Consider the following 19,206-nt stretch of genomic DNA (forward strand, 5'->3'; position numbering starts at 1 on the left):
ATAAACATGAAACTGAAACCAGTGAATACTGTTTTACGTAATTTTTGCGCACCTCTTTCTTTGTTGTTTCTTCATGGGTGTCCATCGTTTTCTCCTCTCTTCTCCTCTCTTCTCCACCCCTCCGGTTCCCCATCAGAAGCAAGGAACCTAATAGGAAATCAAAGTTTGTGCCTGAAGAATGGGGTCGGGCTTTGCGTTACCGTCCCTGGGGTCCGCCGAGCTGAAAGAGGAGTGCAGAAAAGACCTGGCACTGTGGAGGGTAGCTTAATGCAGGAGATACTCTTTCCCTATTCATCCCTCTCCTCCTCTGCACACACCGTCTTTCACTCTGTCACTTCTCAATCGCGTTTTATCTCCTTCTCCTGAGCTTTCATCCCTTCTTCCACACACACTTTGGCGCTTTTTTTGTTTGGTCGCTTTATTTTTTTTTTCTTCATGGTAAACTCAGATGCCCCTAAAACTTGCGCGGTTGGGTCTAGTGCGCCCCCCATCCTAAGGGAGGTGGTGTGCATTGCCAGGAGAGGATTGTGGGTAGCTTTGCACGCACCCCTGCCCTTCAAAGCGCTGCCGATGTGTAGCAATTGACTCGGTGGCCCCCGGCTATGCTCAGGTAATGTGGGCCGGTCAAGCACGGACACACCGGAGACGTGTTCCTATTGAGAGCAGCTTAAATGCACTCACTTAGGACACTTACTAATTACTCCAACTCAAGTATATGGAAGTATTTCAATGTAAAACGCTTTCTCTAAAGATTAAGAAGGCGCATTTTGCAGAATAGACTGTTAAAATTATGTCGTTTCATCATAAAAACACAAACACTAGCTTAAGAAGTATTTTGTTTCATTCACATTTAATCAGCAATGGAATGTAACGAAGTAAAAGTAGTAAAGCGCTGTACTTAAGTATACATTTTAGGTATCTGTACTTTACTTATGTAGATGCTATGCTTTTACTTAAGTAACAAAATTGAGTACTTCTTCCACTACGTCATTTAATCCCATTTGCTGATGTTGTCTATAGGTTGACACATTGAAACCCAGAGTTGCTTTGCCTTCAAAAACTTAGAATGGTCATCTCCCTAGAAAGGATGACCATAATGGTGTAAATCTGTTGCTTAAAGTAGCTTTTAAGCAGCCTTTTCACAGTACATTTTTAGACTTTTAGACTGCTGCCCCCACGACCCGACCTTAAATAAGCAGAAGAAAAGGGATGGATCAGTAATTTTTTAAAACTTTAAGAAGTAACACTCATATTTTTTCATAGCTGTTCAAATAAAGCCATGAAATTGGGCTGGTAAATGTATGTATATATTATGTATGTGTATGTCGCTCATTTCTATTACTGAAGTCATAATTTTAATACAGCTACATTCATGACAAGCTTCTCTGATTTCTTATGTTTAAAATCAAGAAAAGGTGTGGAGACTGAGGAGATTAGAAAATTAAAGTTAATATAGTAGATATGGTTGTATTTGATATTGTGTTTTTTGTAAATGTTATTTCTTTTTACATTTAATATTTTAAAATAAATACTTAGAGTTTAGAGATCATATAAATCACATATGTCAAACTCAAGGCCTGCGGGCCAAATGCGGCCCTCCACATCATTTTATGTGGCCCTCGACAGGCTAAATTAAAAGGTATGATGGTCTTAAAATGTCATTTTAGCAGGAGATACACAGTTACACAGCCATATTTTTATATCTAAGCAATTGCATATGCACTATTTGTAACTTGAATAAGTAATAAATACAGAAACAATGAATAAACGAGTTAAAAAAGCAGTATTTATTTTACATCTGGCCTTTTGATGTGGCCGTCAGTGAAAATGTGTTTGACACTCCTGATATAAATTGAGAAAGTCCCATTGAAAAGTGCGAGCTGTGTGATCAGTGTCTTTGTGAGTCGTGTTAATCTGCTTAAACCTGTGGAGTGGCGCTGTGTAAAACGCCTGCAGACGTGAAGGTGCACAGGGGAGCGCCGGAGAGCCAGGCAGGGGTCCGACAGCACCTCCGAGGGGGGCTCAGCTAAAACACTAACGTTAGCACAAGCCCCAGGCTGCACTGAGGAGGAGAGAGAAGTGTGGATAATTTCAATTTCCTGAAGATTCCCCATCTGTGGGCTGCATGTCCTGACTCTCCAGTCGCCCCTGCACCATCTTCCTGCTCCACCAACCCTCCCAGCCACCCCATACCTGTCCATGACCAATTTTTGCTACTCTCCTCAATCTGCACCCTCTGGCTCTCTTCTTCATCCCCTGCTTCTCTCCTCTCACACTCTCACCTATCCACCCCCAGCTCCTCTCCTCCCATTCCCTCTGACTCACCCTCTCCCCTACACCATCTCCTTCTTCTCTCCTCCTCTTTTTTCAACCTATCCCCTACACCTCTCCCTACTCCCTCCTTCTCTTCTGCTATACCTTCCCCCATACCCATCTCTTACCCCTCAACTTCCTCTGTCTTGCACCACATCCTCTGCTTCTTCTTCTCCCCATCTCACTCCTCTATATCCCTCCTCTCCTCTTCCTTTCCCTTGTGTATCTCCTCTTCTTATACACATTCCCTTTTCTCTTCTCCATTCCCTCTCTTTTTATCTCTTTCACCCTTTCCCCTACTCCTCTCCTCCTCCCTGTCCGATCCCTCCTTCCTTATCCCTATATGCCATCTCTTGCTTTTCTCTTTTCCTCAAACCCACTCCACACTCCTCCTCTCCCTCTCCCTCACCCATCCCTTGCTACTTTTTTTTACCCTTCTCCCTTCCTCCTACCTCAGCCCTTATCCCAGCTCTTTACCTCTCTCGTTCCCCTATCTCCCACTCCTCTCTTCCCTTCTCCCCTTCGCTATTCCCTCCTCCTCTTCATCTTTTCCTTCCTCTGCTCTCTCTGTGCTATCCCCCTCTCTCTCCCTCTCCGCCTCCCTTTCCCTCCCCCATCCCCCTACTTCTCTCCTCCCTTCTCCCTACACTATCCCCTTCTCCTCTATGTCTCCCTCCCTCTCTCTTTCATCCTCTAATTCCTCTTCTCTCTCTATGCTATCCCCATCTCTCTCCTTCCCTCTCTCCTTCCCTACTGTATCCCCTTCTCCTTCCCGTCTCGCCCTTCGTTGCTCTTTCACCTCATCCCTGCTTCTCTCCTCCCTTATCTCTCTCTGCACTATCCCACTGTATCTCTCTCCCTCTCTTCACCCTATCCCCTGCTCCTCCCACCACCCCCATGCTATCTTCTTCTTCTTCACCTCTCCATCTCGCCCTCCCTCTTTCACCCCATCCCTGCTCCTCTCCACCTGAGTTTGGATGCTTGGAAGGTGTTGGGTGTCTACAGTGTCACAACTAAACAAAACAATTTGAAAACAAAGTGGGCCGGTGAATGTCCCGCCGTAACCCGATCCCGCCCTTTTGTGGAGTGCAGAAAGAGCTCCCTCTCAGAGCCAAGGAGAGGGGGGCGGGACCAGGGAGGCGCACATTTCAATCCACAGGTCGGACCCCTCCTCATCCCTCTTCTCCTTTCCCCCCTCCTCTTCCATCTCTCCATCTCTGCTTTTATGGCTCCCATTGGTCCCACACACACCCTTAGACGTCTAAGTGCACTCTTCAAAGGTGAACATGCAAACTGCACAGGGCTTTAAACAGCACCACTCCGTTCTCGCAATTTTATGTCTTTTATTAAATTTTTTTGGGTAAATAGTCGCGCTTTTCCACCGTCAAGGTACTCAAAGCGCTTTACATCAAGGAACCAGTCACCCATTCACACCACCGCTTGTATAAATAAGTGGACTAAGTGAGTGTGACATCACTCATAGTGTTCGGCTCTGGTCAAATGAAGCTCATCGAGGGTAGAGCAGTTACAGGGACAAATTTGGAGCCGAGTTCCATATTTGGAATCCCGACCACAAGTATCATAGCAACCAAAGAGCCAATCCGAAGCGAGGTTGTTGAAGGTAACGCCCCTTCCCACCTGCACCTCTGGTTTAGCACAGAGCAGGTGCTTAGCAACGCTGTCAATCAAATGTTGCTAATGCTAGCAGGAGCAACCTTAGGGAAAGAAGGCGCCTGATTTGTCTGTTATTAATGTTCATATCTTGATTTACGGACAGATTAGCGAAATAATAATGTTTTTATCAGCTAAAATGGAATAAACTTGGATTATCTTCCCGTTTTTAGCCAGATTATCTGAGAAACTAGTCATATTTTTGGTAACACTTGAGTACACTGCCCGTAAAAGTACGCATTGTATCTTTTCTAGAAGACGATCCACCATCTTTTTGGCTTCATGGAGAGTTTATGAAGTGTTATGTTCTAGGGTATGGCGTTAAATGTATCTGCGTCCATGGAAACAACCAGGTTAGGTCACTTCTGTTGAGAGGCGAGTCCTCTCATGATACAAATACACGTTTCCATAAGGTATACATTTTAAACAATAGTCTGAATTATTCTTTGAAAGTCAAATTTGCAATCCCGAAATGTATTGTGTGTATTTTATCATTTAAACAGTTTCTTCTGAGTAGTTTTAAATCTCTCTCTTTTCATGTATGCTTGTATGCGGCCGTGGTGACAGGTATGAGTCAGGGTAAGCTGATATAGTGGAGATATGAATAAGTCTCCTTTGGTTTGGACCAGAGCGCGATGATGGATGTCTGAGTCACCCACACAAAAACATGGGAGGGCTGAAGTAAAGGTCGAACTCAAGTGATTACTCAGAGTCCAAACAATGCGATAGAGTGTGGGTGCGTAAATATATACAGCATTTTTCATATAGGACAACAACATGACAGCCCCGACATGCATGTTTTTATAATAGTCCTGGGAATATTAGAGGTGTATTAAAAGACTTGAGAATGCATTACTCTTATTTTAGTCAGTGGTGGCGTCGGCTTTTAAGAGAGTCGTCTCCGAACATGGTAAAAACAGGTGTCGGGACAATGTTCTTATTAAGATGCATTTATTTTCTTTTTTTAGATACTTTACTATTCAAAGAAGACATATTAAGTAGCTGTTCATAAAAATGGTGAAAGAAGCAGACTATATACAGAGCAGTGGCTGTCTATGAGGGACAGGGGGAAAACTTTTTTTTAAGCAATTATGTCTAGAATGCAAGAGAACAAAGATACATACATGTGGATAATGTATGATATGGTAGAAAATGTTTCAAAGTTAGTCATCTGGACGTTTCAACACTTATACTTATGCCACTTATAAGCAGTGGTGGAACGTAACGAAGTACTAGTGCTGTAATTAAGTACAAATTTTAGGTATCTAGCTAAAATTTTACTGTGGATACTTTTTACTTTCTACTCCATTACATTTTTGAACAGGGAAAAAGAAAAACAGCTAGAGAAAACGATGTATTCAATTATTTCAGAACAAATCTTTATCAAAATCACTACATTTGAAACTTTATTACATCTCAAAATCTGTGCAAAATACTTTTACTTACTTACTTTACTTACTTATTTTACTAAGTCAGTTGTTTTCATGTGATGCTTTTACTTTTCATGTACCAAAATCGAGTACGTCACCCACCACTGCTTAAAATAATTGATAAAATTATTCAAATCAAAGTGACAAAAATCCAAGTTGTTTCTTTCACACGATCAATGAAATGTAAATAGAGTAAGAATATACAACCTGAATCCCCTGGCGCATATTCTTATGACAGTTGTTTCCTCTGTGTCCTGTGTCTCTGGTGTATGGGAAAGCGATGCCCTTCGTTTGTATGTTTGCCTCTGACAACCTGATGAACTGTCTGTCAATCATGCTCACTCTTAATTATGTGCTCTCCCGCTGAGTGTGAGCGCGTGTCCTGACCTTTGACCTTTTGGCTGGGCCCCCGGGTCACCCCACCACCCCCCCCCCCCCAAACACCGTACCCCGCTCCCCCCTCCTCGCACCCCCTTTAGCCAGGACGGGGCAGGAGCGTCCAGGCTGCCCCATGTACCACCTGACCCTGTCCACTGACCACTGCTGACTGCGGCACTTACTGGACACTGTCTTTGTGTACGTTCCACAAAAGTTGGGGTGTTGTGGTCAGCTTTTAGTTAATGTTTCAGTTATTTAAAGGTCGCCTGGTAAATCTGGTCTGGTCACTTTTTTTTTTTTTTGTAAACAGTCATATTTGTTTTAATGACAGACCACGTGTGTCCCTGATTGGATAATGCATCTGTCAATCACGCCCATCTGAACTTGGGGGATTGAGTGAAGTATTGGAGTAATGTATACACACTTAAAGGTGCACTGTGTAACTTTTCAGCTGAGAGATTCCCCGTGTCTTTGTACAATGGTGTGTGAATGTGTGTGTGAATGGGTGTGTGGCTCCTCCCTTAAGAGAGCGAGAGAGAGAGAGAGAGAGAGAGATGAGGAAGGTAGAGAGAAATGCAGATAAACACAAGATAAAGAGAGAAAAAAAAGAGACAGGAGTGGTGGATAGAGGAAAAGGAGAGAGAGAGAAGTGCCATGGTGGAGCGAAGGTGAAAGAGAGGAAGAAAAAGTTAAACCAAAAGAGACAAGAGCAGTGGGGAGAAGGGTGGAGACAGAAGTGTGGTGTAGAGAGAGAGATGGTTGGAGTGAAAGAGAGAGAGAAAAAAAGATAAACCTAGAGAGAGAGAGAGAGAGAAAGAGAAAAGGGAGAGAAGCACAGACAGTAGTGCAGCGGTGTGTGTCCCGGAGCAGGGCCCTGGGGAGCTGCCCGCAAAACAAAGCATGGCCCCTGGAGCCTGAGTGAGACGGGGGACGCCTGCAGACGCCCGGGGCCCGTGTCCTGGAGCTGCTAAAGCCGTTTGTGAGCTTGTCCTTTGTGTCTCTGTGTGTCACACTGTCCCATAAGACCCATGGAGCTGAGCCTGACACAGCTCAGCAAAAGACTCTGAACTGTGTCAGGACTGGTTAAGTAACGCACTTTAAAGATGCACTATGTAACTTTTCTGGTGAGGGGTCCGTCACCTGCTTGTTTAAGAAGATGTTGGAATGGTCCATATGCCATTTACCTGTTTGCTATTTTGTATTTTTAAATTATGGTTATGGTTATTGCTCAAATTTACCTTGAAAAAATGTGCATTCTGTGAGCGGGGTCGCCTCCCCACAGATCTGAGCTGTAACATTTATGGTTTACTTATGCACAGTTCGCATTCGTCTCACGATAGAATTCAAATACTGTTCAAAACTTGTCATAGGGCCACACGCACCCAAAAACACACCAAGGTTATTGTCTCAATGTGAGGAGCTCAGAGTAGAGTCGCTGCTCCTCCACATCTGAGGCTGCAATTTATTTATATTTATTTGTGTGAAAAGTTCATTTGTAAAAACAGAGTAAACTACAAGCCTCCACTGATATTTGAAAAAGTCAATGGGGGCTTGTAGTTAACTCTTTGTATAGTAATATTTTCAAAAGCTAAATGTATTTTACTGCCTTAAAAATATGATTCCATCCCCATCCCTAATATCTCTAGACAATGGTATCAAAAAGAAAAAAAAATTAAAAGGGAGATATTTGGTTTTGCTATTGAACTCTTCATATATTTTAGATCTAATGTCTTGTCCAAACAACGAAACCTTCGCTCTCCCAAGACGTCTACAAACACAATCCCAAATGCAGTTCATGTGTCACTAAATATCTTGACTTTAAAACATCAATACAAATTTTGCTTGTCTTTAAAATATATTCTGTTTTGTTGAAGCAAAACAGCCAAAACCCCTTTTTCCCATCTCAGTTCTGGTGCGACCAGTCTTTAAGCTTACATAGTTATATATGATCTTGTATTAAATCTTGTATTAAATATTCATTCATAACAACAAGTCAGATGTTAAGGCAGTGTATCAAGTAGTCCCTTATGAATACATTTTATACAGTGTTGTTCTCTTCTGACAGATCGCGATGGCCAACATACCTTTTCATAGAGTGAACAGTGATGTGCTTTAAATTAATCACCTGTTATGAAACAAAGGGCTGAGTGAAAGAGTGAATCTAAAGGTTTCAAAGTACAGTAGAGGCTGAAGTCTGCATATCCATCTCCATAATCTAATACAATTTATTTTGCTTGCTTGAACAAGTACTTGTCTTGTAATTCAATGGGATGTAATATTTGCTTTTGTTAAAAAAAAGATCATTTTTTCCAATATGTGTTTTAAACAATACATTTTCTTCAAGCCAAAACTCAAGATATTTATAGGAGGAGACTCTTTCAATCAATGTACCATTTAGTGTATACAGATTTGTAGCTTGTACTTCATTTAAAGGACCCATACGACACTATTTTCTGATTTCCTCATCACAAACAAACATGGAGTTGTGTTTTATTTCATTCACACACGTTTAACACACAAACCCTGCATATTTAAGCTGAGTTCTTCTCTCAAACAAAAAACACCTCTTTCCACCTTGTGATGTCACGTGGTAATACAGGAAGTTCTCCACTGTGTTTTAAAACTCCATACACCTTCACTTGAATTATTTGGATAATTTCAACTCTGGAATTGTCAATCTCTACTAAAAATAAAGGCAAAGGTAGCTGTTAAACTGAAACTACCACTACCACAGCATCTTTGAGCTTTGGAGATGTAGACTAATAATGCAGGATTACTCAAAAGTATGTGAATGAAACAAAACATAACTCCAGGTATGTTTTTGAGGAGATTACAACATTATAACAAGCTCACAAGAATCATTTTGTGTAATATAGGACCTTCAAATTTAATTAAAATCATGCTTCAGTTTGAAAATCACCTGATCAGCAGAAGGAAATGTTCAAATATATACATATGAAAACTCTATAGCATAAACCCTGTGATCTGAACTGCTCCTTTCTCCGGATATTCCTGCATTTTATCAGTATTCCAGGTCTCACTCCATCCCTCTCTAATCCAATCCCGTCCTCCTCCTCCGCACTCTCAGCTCAGCTCCAATCGTCCGCTCTGGCCCCTAATCGAAACATTATTGCCCACAATCGCATTTACAGCACCGGGACTAATCTACACAGATGCAATTGTAGCTAGCGTTAATCTGATAACTCTCCTCCCTACTTTCTCTTCGCTGGTATTTTTCATCTCCAAAAACAAGGTGACACTCTTTTAATTCTCATTGCTGGGTTACTCCGGATCAATTTGACCGAAAGTGTTTTGGTGCAGTTATAAAAGCAGACACATGTAGGCGCCGATTACAGCACAAAATTTGTCTCCCAGCGGGACGGTGACGAGCTGGGGTCTATAACGTTCAAGTAAGATTTTTTTGTTATTGTTTATTCACACTGTTTCTATTGAATCAGGCCAAGCTCTGCAGTTTTATAGCATTTCTTCGGTCTGTGATTCGTGGTGGTCATCTGGGTTGGTGTGAGTGTTTTTAAAAGTCAAGGTTGATTCTATTCAAGCAGGACTCTGGGGGAAAGTATTGCAGGAAAGAGCACAAGATTTGAAAAAGTAGCTAAAGAACAGAAGGGTCAAACACTGCAGAAAAAAAACAAAAAATATATATATAAATTAGTGATGTGACTCCATGAAGGACTTTTGAATGGATCGTTAATGTGAACACTTGGAATTGGATCTCATTTTTTAACAGAACTAAATCTTTTAAATTTTTATTATGTAGCAGATTAATGCTGAACCAATACAAGAATCAGCACAGAAGCAGAGCAGGCGACACAAGTGAGAACTTTGCGTATAGTATAAAAGAGCCAGTCTTTGAACGGCTCTTTGAAGAGAACAGATCCAAAAGATTTGGATCCTACAAAGGAGATTAAAGTCCCATCGCTAAAATAAATCCACCTCCACAAGTTGAATCTACTTAGAACTCCAAAAGTTTTGCAACTTTTGTAACTAAAACTTTTTTATCAAGACAAAATTAACATTTAAGAGTATGTTCACTAATTAAAACATTTATTTTGACAACATATATTCGCAAAAGTTGGCAGGGCTTTTTATATCATGCATTGGATTTGAATAGAGACCCAAAGCACATTCATTCACTCCATACTAGGTGGTGGTTGGCTGCTACTGTAGCCACAGCTGCCCTGGGTCAGACTGACGGAAGTGAGACTGTCGATATGACCCATCAGCCCCTCCAGCCACCGCCAATGACCAAACATACACCATAATCATACCGGGCACAGTGGGTGAAGTGTCTAGCCTAAGGACACAACAACAGTTCCCACTAGTGCCCCACTGTGGCATCTGGTATCCCCAGAAGTCTCCAATCACACTAACCCTGCCCAGCCTTGCTTAGCTTCTGAGATGTGACAAGGCATTGTCAAGGAGGTGTGACCACAATCATGTGAAGTTGCCTACCTAGCTACTGTGATGACTGGACCACAGATGCCCCTTCTATACCCTACCCCTGTTCTATTGACCCGGATCTTCCTCTTCCCTCACCTGGCAGGATGACCCCTACCCTATCCTGGCTGAGCCCCCCTCTGTCCGTTTGTCGTGAGTGGACTCTCGCCCGACAGACTCGAACTTTATCTGCAAATGGATGCACATTAGTCACATTTGACTAATTTAACCTGCCCATCCTTGTTTAGTTCTGGTTTAGTCCTGGTTTAGTCCATGGGAGTGGATCTCTCCTTCACTGTGGTTCTCCTCGAGGTTGAGCTTTTTCCACGCTGAATTTTTTCTAGCTGAGAAGGAGGGTCTAAGGCCAGGGGGCGCTCTGGAGCAGTTATCCATGTGCATGTTTTCTATGAATGTTGGTTAATCAGTCTCTGTTATCGACCAATGTTTATTTCACTGTTGGTTAAATTCTGTTAAGACCCAAGAGGTAACTGTGGCAGTGATTTTGGGCTTTACAAAAATACAATGAATTTAAGTTTTATCCCTAAATCCCAAAGAGGAGAAGAGTTGCTTACTTCTCTTTACTGTTTTTTAATCGAGAAAATTTCTGATAAACATGATGTCCTCCTTTTTTTTTCCCATCAAAACACGCTGCACCCTCGCTACGCCTCCCTCTATACCTCACACCCCCCTTTCCCCTGATTCATCCCCAGTCTCCCCCAGTCCACAGCTCTCTGATTTCCACCGGACAAATTGTCTTATCAGCGCTGCAGCGATCGGCCGAGTGAAAACATGACCTCTACAGACAGGGGCCAGCTCAGAGCTAGCTACACTGATGCTAACTGATAACGCCCAGAGCCGAGGATAGTGCATGGACACACTACAGTGATCAGGGCTGATAAAGGACCAGTAGAAGGAGGGCAGTGGAGTGGCAAACTAGTTCCATTAGATGTATTCTATTCATACGCAGGGAGCCGGTCAGTTAAGTGGATAACAAGACCCATTAGGAGCATTCAGAGGTTCAAAGTATAAGGCTGGACTGGCTGCATGACTGACAGCAGAGGAGCAGAGTGGTCGACAAAGAGACACGAGCATTGAAGACTTAACATGATCCATCAGTCATCAGAAGACACTGATGGTGCACTATGGAACTTTTCTCCACGGTGATGTTATTGCTTCACTTGGAATATCACAGTGTGGCATTACCTATCTGGCATATTGCATTACGTGTGTTTTTATAGCAAAATCCCCACTCCACAGTTCCTTAACCTTGCTTACTTCTTGTCTCTTTGAGCAAATATCTTCTTCAGCCTTGTCTCTTAAAATCCTGACACCCAAAGTTTAGAGTTTTTATTCCGGACCACTCATTCCCATGTCAAGTAGTCTTTTATTCATCACAAACCTGACATGAAAACTCACATATGTAAACCTTTTGTAGATAGGCACACTTTATAAACCTGTAATTTGGCCTGGTGGTGTCACCTGAGTGTTACTGCCATGTGTAACATTCTTGGCAGTGCAGAGACATGCAGGTGGCAGACCCGCCGTGTGGGAGGAGGGGCTATAAACAGGGGATGTCCTGGGATCATTATCTACTTACTTGTTTCACAGTTGACCGGTTTGCCTGGCCAATCCAGAATGATGTCTCTTTGTATTTTGGGATATCAGTCAGTCTCTTTTCAAGTCAGAACCAAACTTTTTTTTTTTTTTTTTTTTTTTTTTGTGACACGTGAAGTGAAGGAGCTCATGGGTCACCTGTCATTTACAAACAAAACTGAATTTCTCTCTCCTCAGACTCATTGATTCTGCAGAAATGCTTTTGAGTTCCCTGTAATTTTTTCCTTTTTTCCTTGTAAGCAGCCATGTTTGTTTTGATGAGCACGGACCATGCATGCCCACGATTGGCTAATCCACCTGTCAAGCACACCCATCTGACCTCAGGGAGATCTTTGTAAAGTATTTAGGAAGTGTGTATTCTGGATAGGTTCTCAGCCTATTTCAGTTGCAAACCCCATAATAGCGGCTGTTGTTATTTGCAACTCAGACAAATGATTTTCCCTCATATCATCTGGGGACACCCTGAAGTTGCTTTGTGACCTCCAAGATGAGAACCAAAGGACTAGTGGAGCTTAACTAAACCTAAGACTATAGTGATCCAGCCAAAACTCTCAGGAGTTCACACCAAGAGGTCAAATGAGTCCTGGCCACTCTCCCCTTTGAGTAACACAACTGCTTTCTAACAATAATAATAATGTCCAGTCCCGAGCAGGTATGGGACTGGACATGAAGAGAAGGAAGATGAAAGATGGAAACAGGGAAGAAGTAGACAGAGAGAGATGGAGGGCAGGCAGAAAGAGAGACAGAGCTAGAAGAAAAGGGGAAAAACCGAGAGAGGAAAGGGGTGACAAGGGGATACAAAAGGATAGAAGGAACAAGACACATGGAGAGAGAGAGAGGACAGAAAGACAGAGAATGGGATCGAGAAAGCGGGAGAGAGCGAACGAGAGCTGGAAGGTGGAGAGAAAATAATTCAAACTAAGAAAAGGAGAAAGAAGAGAGAGGGAAGTAGAGAGAGAAAGAGGAGAAGGGTAGAGGGGGTGAGGTAGGGGCAGTTGGGGGCACTCAGAGACCCCGTCCGGCTCACGCCCCACTGCTCCAGGACCAGAGCAGCAGAAGAATAACAGGTCGCTCAGACAGAGGGGGCTTTGTGGGCACTTATCAGGGACCACGGCCCTGGCATCAGACGCACAGGACACACTGCAGAGGGACAGGTTTGTGTTGGGACAGAGGAGGAGATAGAGACGAGGTACAGATGAGTTACCTTGACTTTTAACAGGACAACTAAAAGGTGCACTATATTTAATTTTTTTGTTTGTTTGTTTTGGGGTTTTTTTTTGGGTGGAGGGTAACTTATTATTATTGTTATTGCATTGCCCGAAATTATCCATAGTATGAAATTATTTTCTGTTTCCACGGAGACAAGGAGGTTAAGGTATACTCTACTGACCCCTCATGAGGGAAAGTCATTCTTTGCATTTGACCCATCATTTAACCAAGTGTTGCTAGGGCAGTGAGCTCCTGCTGTACAGCTCCCGGGACACATCCCCAAATCTTGTGCATGCTTGGTCAGGACTACCTTAGCTGAATGATCAAATCTATGGAGAAGCAAGCAAGCTCACAATGTGGTTTATTTTAGCAACAAACAAAAAAAAGTCACCATGAATTAAATGCACCAAATTTTAAGTAAATGCACCAAATTTAGGAACATTCTAGGCGATAACATCTTCAAAACAGGTGGATTTTTTGACCACCCTAGTTTGCGTGAGGATACAGACAGCAGCATAGCACCTTTGTAGATAATTTTGAGCTGAGAGCACCTTGAGGAAATGTGGAGGAGGAGGAGGAGGAGGGGGAGGGGGAGGAGGGGCACGGGTCCATCACAAAGAGTGAGAAGGTCAGACAGAGGGATCTGATCCGCACAGGCCAGAGCGCAGCAGCAGGTAGAGTTACACTGGGAGAAGTGTCCTTAACTCAGGAGGAGAGGGGCTTCGTCTGAGTTAACACTGCGGGAAAAGCTAGAGTTATTACACAGATGTTAAATGAAAACACTGTGATAAAACTAAATAATATAGATCAAATTATAATTCTTGATGCTTTAATGAATGTGTTCAAACATACTGTCCTGTAATAGTGTTATGTTGTTATCGAGAATTGCCTCATTACAGCCAAAACACTGAAACTGACAAATGTGTGTTATATAGTCCAGTTGGTTGCTTTTTTATAGGAACAGTGCGGCTCTTTCTTTGGCATTGCAGGTGGGGTATAGACTGTATGCTTTATTTCTGGTAAAAACAGCATTGACTTAGCCAGACCACCGATATGCACAGTTTGCATCTAATAAATCATCCATTATTTTCTTGATCCAAACACAGGAGTAAGAGCCGAATGCAAATTGTGGTAGGCCAAAAGTTGGAAGAAGAGGCCTGACTCGGGAGTTCTAAAACAGGAGAAAGGAGGAAAGTAGGGGACCGGAGACATGAACTCTCAAGACATCATCTTAGTGTTGTCCATTCCAGTCTAGTGCAGTTCAGTCTAGTCTGGATATGCTTTAGTTGTAGGGAGTATTATACCTCTGATGATGTAGATCAAGTAACAAGGACTGAGCTGGCAGTGATGGACCAAAAAGCCTCAGAAAAATAATCAGAAAAAAGAAGCAACTAGTTAAATGTTATATAATCCGATATTTTAAATAATAATGGTATATCATTTTTGGGCCTATTATCATGAAACTCCTTTAAAAAAAGAAAAAAAAACATGATCTCTTTTATGACTTTCCAAAATGAGCTGCCCAAAGTCGTTACACGGAAGCTGACTTGGACACTCCGGGCTTGTCTGCGTGTTATTTCCTGGTTGTTTTTCTTTCTCCCTGTGTCTCTCAAACAGTGGGTCAGAGCAGGCTCCAGCTCCCACTGAGCGCCTGCAGAGAGGGTCGTGTCAGACATCAGCCCCCGCCGCGCCTCCCACTCCTCACCACAGAGGGGGCTGTAGGCACCAGCTCCCTCCCCCACACGAGACCAACACTGCACGCACACACACTTACATAAATGTTGGGTTTACGTGTTTTTTAAGGACATTACATGGACTACACGCACACATAGATGTACTCATGCTGCGTTTTTAAGGACATTGCGTTGGCTTACATTAATTTCCTGGAGACTGATCCTCAACTGAACCATAGTTGCGACTTGCCTAGGCGTAAACTATTTTAATCCATATCTGATCTTTGCATGTTGGTAATGATAAATGGTCGCGTTTTTGTATAATGCATATCCACTTTCTAGGCACTCAAAGCACTTTACATCAGGGAACCACTCACCCGTTCACACACATTCATACATCAGTGTACACAGCAGGTCTCCATGGTGTGAGCTAAATGTGAGAAATACCACATGTCCACACAATTTTAGCCTATTTAACTGTGAATGTACTCACCCACATACATTGATAGGCAGCTGTGTTTATTTTCTCACTATGAAAATAATTAACTGTAGGTGGCGCTATGGACCAGATGAAACTCAAACAATCACAGCACCAGAATGATGGTGATGGAGTGATGGTGCCACATCTCATCAGTCAAAACCGCCTTTGTCTGATGTGCATTCCTTTGCATTGTTCCGCGGTGAGTAAAATTGCGTTACTTTCCCATCAAACCATTTAACTGATCCAAGCAGAAATATCCTCAATGTGATACAAGTTGAATTGTTACTAAAACCCCACTGCGTAACTTTTTAGTCAAAACGGAGACAAAAAAAAAGACAATTTGTTTTTTGGGGGATTTTTTGGTTTGTGTTTACCGATAACAATGATTACAATGCCTTACACTTATAACGCACTTGTAAAGCCTCTCTAAACTCTCCACTGTAGTCATTATTAATTCAGTTCACACTTGGTGGCAGTGCTCTACTACTGTAGCCACAGCTGCCCTGGGGTAGACTGATGGAAATGAGGCTGCCAATCTGAACCATCAGCCCCTTGGACCACCACCATTCTTCAGCACAAGCCACTTTCATACTACCTAAGTGGGTGAAGTGTCTTGCCTAAGGACACAACATGGACAGAACATGGTCAGAGCGAGAATCAAACCTCCGACCTTCGGGTTGACTTGGAGATGTTGTTGGGTTGACTATAATATTCCACAGTATGGCATAAAACGTATCTATCTCCATGGAGAGCGTTCAGCAGTATGGTTTTAACTTTGTATTTTCATGGAATCGCGCAGGTGACGTGCCAACTCCAGGAAGTTACACAGTTTTATTTTAAGGAAAGGAAAGTGTTGAACCAGAATAATCCATTTTAGAGTTATATATTTAAAAAAGAAACAGCATGAATTAGAACAAGTCACGATCATCCTAACATTTGACATCCCTGTGGTCACAGTGGTAGATTCAGATTCATTTGTTAATATCTTCTCTCCTCTGTGTTTAATGTAGTGTTGGGTCAGGACGCCTCGTTACTGCAGTGTAATAATTAACACAGAGTGACAGACAGTGACAGAGGCCCCAGGAGCCCCTCCCCTCCTGTGTCGGCTCTGCGTGCCTTTATATTGTTCCTCCTTCTTCCATTGTATTAGCCCAATGATGCCGCTGATGTGCGTGTCATTTTGACGTTTAATCATCTCCGCTATGATTAATTAACTTCAGCTATTTAAATATATTTTCACAGCATCAAGAAGTGCTGCCGTCTTAAATAATTATACTAAGGACAATGAGAGAGACTGGTATGATAAATGGTTTTGTTTTTACTTTAGCCATAACCAAGTATTCTTACATCACTAGTTCCTATTAGCAGTCTAAAGGAGATTTTAAGATGTAAAACTCCACAAAAATGTTCTGACACACACACAGACATGATAAATGTATTTACCAGTAATGAGTACTTCATGATGTTGTTCCATGGCTTCTTTGTTCACTTTTATATAGTGTTGTTTTTTCCATAATCCATTTGATTTATGACTTGATTTGATTCATAATCCTGATTTCTTTAGAAAAAATTGTTTCCTATAGCAACTTAAAGGGCCAATATTACACAGAATGGATTTAAGCCATGTTATAATGCTGTTACCTCCTCAAAAACACACCTGGAGTTGTCTTTTGTTTCATTCTCACATGTTTGAGTAATCCTGCATTATTAAGCTATCTACATCTCCAAAGCTCAAAATGCTCTGTTCCACTTTGTGATGTCATGATGTGGTAGTTTTCAAGTCAACAGTTACCTTTTACCTTTTGTTCAGCAGAGATCAGAAAGAACTCAGCCTAAATGTGCAGGGTTTGAGTGTTAAAGATGTGTGAATGAAACAAAACACAACTCCAGATATGTTTGTGATAAGGAAACAACATTGCGTAATATCGGCCCTTTAAGTTATTTTAAATGTGCAGTATGTAACTTTCTGGTGCCACCTGTTCGTCACCACGGAAACTTTATTCATATGCCTGGAATGTTACACAGCACAGTATTTAACATCTTGCGTTTTATCTTTATATTATCAACAACAACCTTGAAAAGCATGTATTTTTTGAGTGAGTGGGCTTGCCTCTCCAAAGATCTGACCTGTAACCCTTCTTGTCTGCATGGAGATAAGTTTAATGTCATAGTGTGGAACATTCCAGGGAAAAGCGGTGATGGCAGGTTGCAGACCTTTTACCAGAAAAATCCCTTAGTGCATCTGCAAACACATAAAGATTTGTCTGGATTCAAACTGAGAATCCTGTAGTTGAGGGGCAAAGAAATAATTGGCCTTTTTCACATTTAAAATTATGAATGAAGTTTAAGATATTTCTCAAAAATACCAGGAAATATTATTCGGGATTATTGGCTAGTGGCTCTAGTAAGGAACAATATCCAATTTTAATCCCTGAAATTCCACTAAGAAATCATCTTTAACTTTAACAGACCTGGACAAATATTAACCTCTTTTTCCCATTTTTTCTCAAAGTTTGTGAGTTTTCTGAAAGCAAAGGAGACAAGGATGAAAAAGGAGAGAGAAAATGCGATTAAGCTGCAGTGGAGAGTTGTCAGATGTTTAAGACAACCACGACAGAGGGGTACATGTCCCCAAGCTGCCGTGATCTGGGCTGGGGAGGTGAGTGTGGACTGCCCCCCGCTGTGGTTCTCTGCAGGGGTCCGACTCCTGGAGGCAACACGCAGCCCCAGAATGTGTGTGGAGATGATAGGAGTGTGCACTTATTGGGAGCTGGATCATCAGGGCCTGCTTCATTTTCTGTCATTCATTTACTTAAAAGGTCAGTTCTTTAAAGGGCTCATGTTACACAATTTTCTGATCTATGTTATAATGTTGTTTTTTCATCACAAACAGACAGTAGTTGTGTTTTTTTTCTTTCACACATGTTTAACACACAAACCCTGCATATTTAGGCTGAGTTCTTCTTTCAGAAAACAGAAAACACTCTGTTCCACCTTGTGATGTCATGGGGTAATACAGGAAGTGCTCTACTGTGTAAACTCTGTACACCAGGTATGCCCAAACTGTGGCGCAGGAGCCAAATGCGGCCCTTAGACTAATTTTTTTTGGCCCTCAAACTTCCAGGTGAATTGGCCCATATTACCTTAAACAGTACTTTTTACTGTACATTTCTGAAAATGTACTTTAACAAGCCCATACCAAATATTTAATGTGTCCCACTGAGGATGTAAGCATGAATAAAGATCTAGTGGTTCAGTCTAATTTGTAATAATAACACATATTTGAAGTATTTACTGTATTGGTGACCAGTCTATGGCCCTCAGTCTATGTTTGGCCCGTAATGAGAAAGTTTGGACACCCCTGTTATACACCTTCTCTAGAATCATTTGGATGATTTCAGCATTGGGATCGCCTCTACTGAACAAAAGGTAAAAGGTAGCTGTTAACTTGAAAGCTAACACTTGATGACATCACAAGGTGGAACAGAGCATTTTGAGTTTTGGAGATATAGACACACTAATAAAGCAGGATTACTCAAACATATGTGGATGAAACAAAACACAACTCCAGGTTTGTTTTTGAGGTGATAACAGCATTATAACACGGCTAAAAGCTCAAACTAGGTAATTTTGCGTAATATAGGACCTTTAATGCAAGAACTAACCTGAAAGGAATAGTCAAGGCTATTTCTGATTAGTCTAAAGTTAGAACTACTTTACCAACTTATTTTTTGGTTTCTTTGTGTCTTTTCAGGGACATTGGAGGCAAGGTGTGTGAAGTGTTTTGCCCAAAGACACAAAAACAGCATATGAGAACCAGAGCTGCAAAGGCAACCAATGAACAGATTGGTTGCCTTTACAGCATTTTGGTGACTTTTGGTGACAAAAGTGTTTAAATTTGGTTTAGTCATTCTGAATTCAAGCCATCTTTATAGTTCTACAGAGTTATTCCATTTTTGCAGTGTGATTTGCCATGGGA

The sequence above is a fragment of the Periophthalmus magnuspinnatus genome, chromosome 9, assembly GCF_009829125.3.
Source record: "Periophthalmus magnuspinnatus isolate fPerMag1 chromosome 9, fPerMag1.2.pri, whole genome shotgun sequence".
NCBI classification, from domain to species: domain Eukaryota; kingdom Metazoa; phylum Chordata; class Actinopteri; order Gobiiformes; family Gobiidae; genus Periophthalmus; species Periophthalmus magnuspinnatus.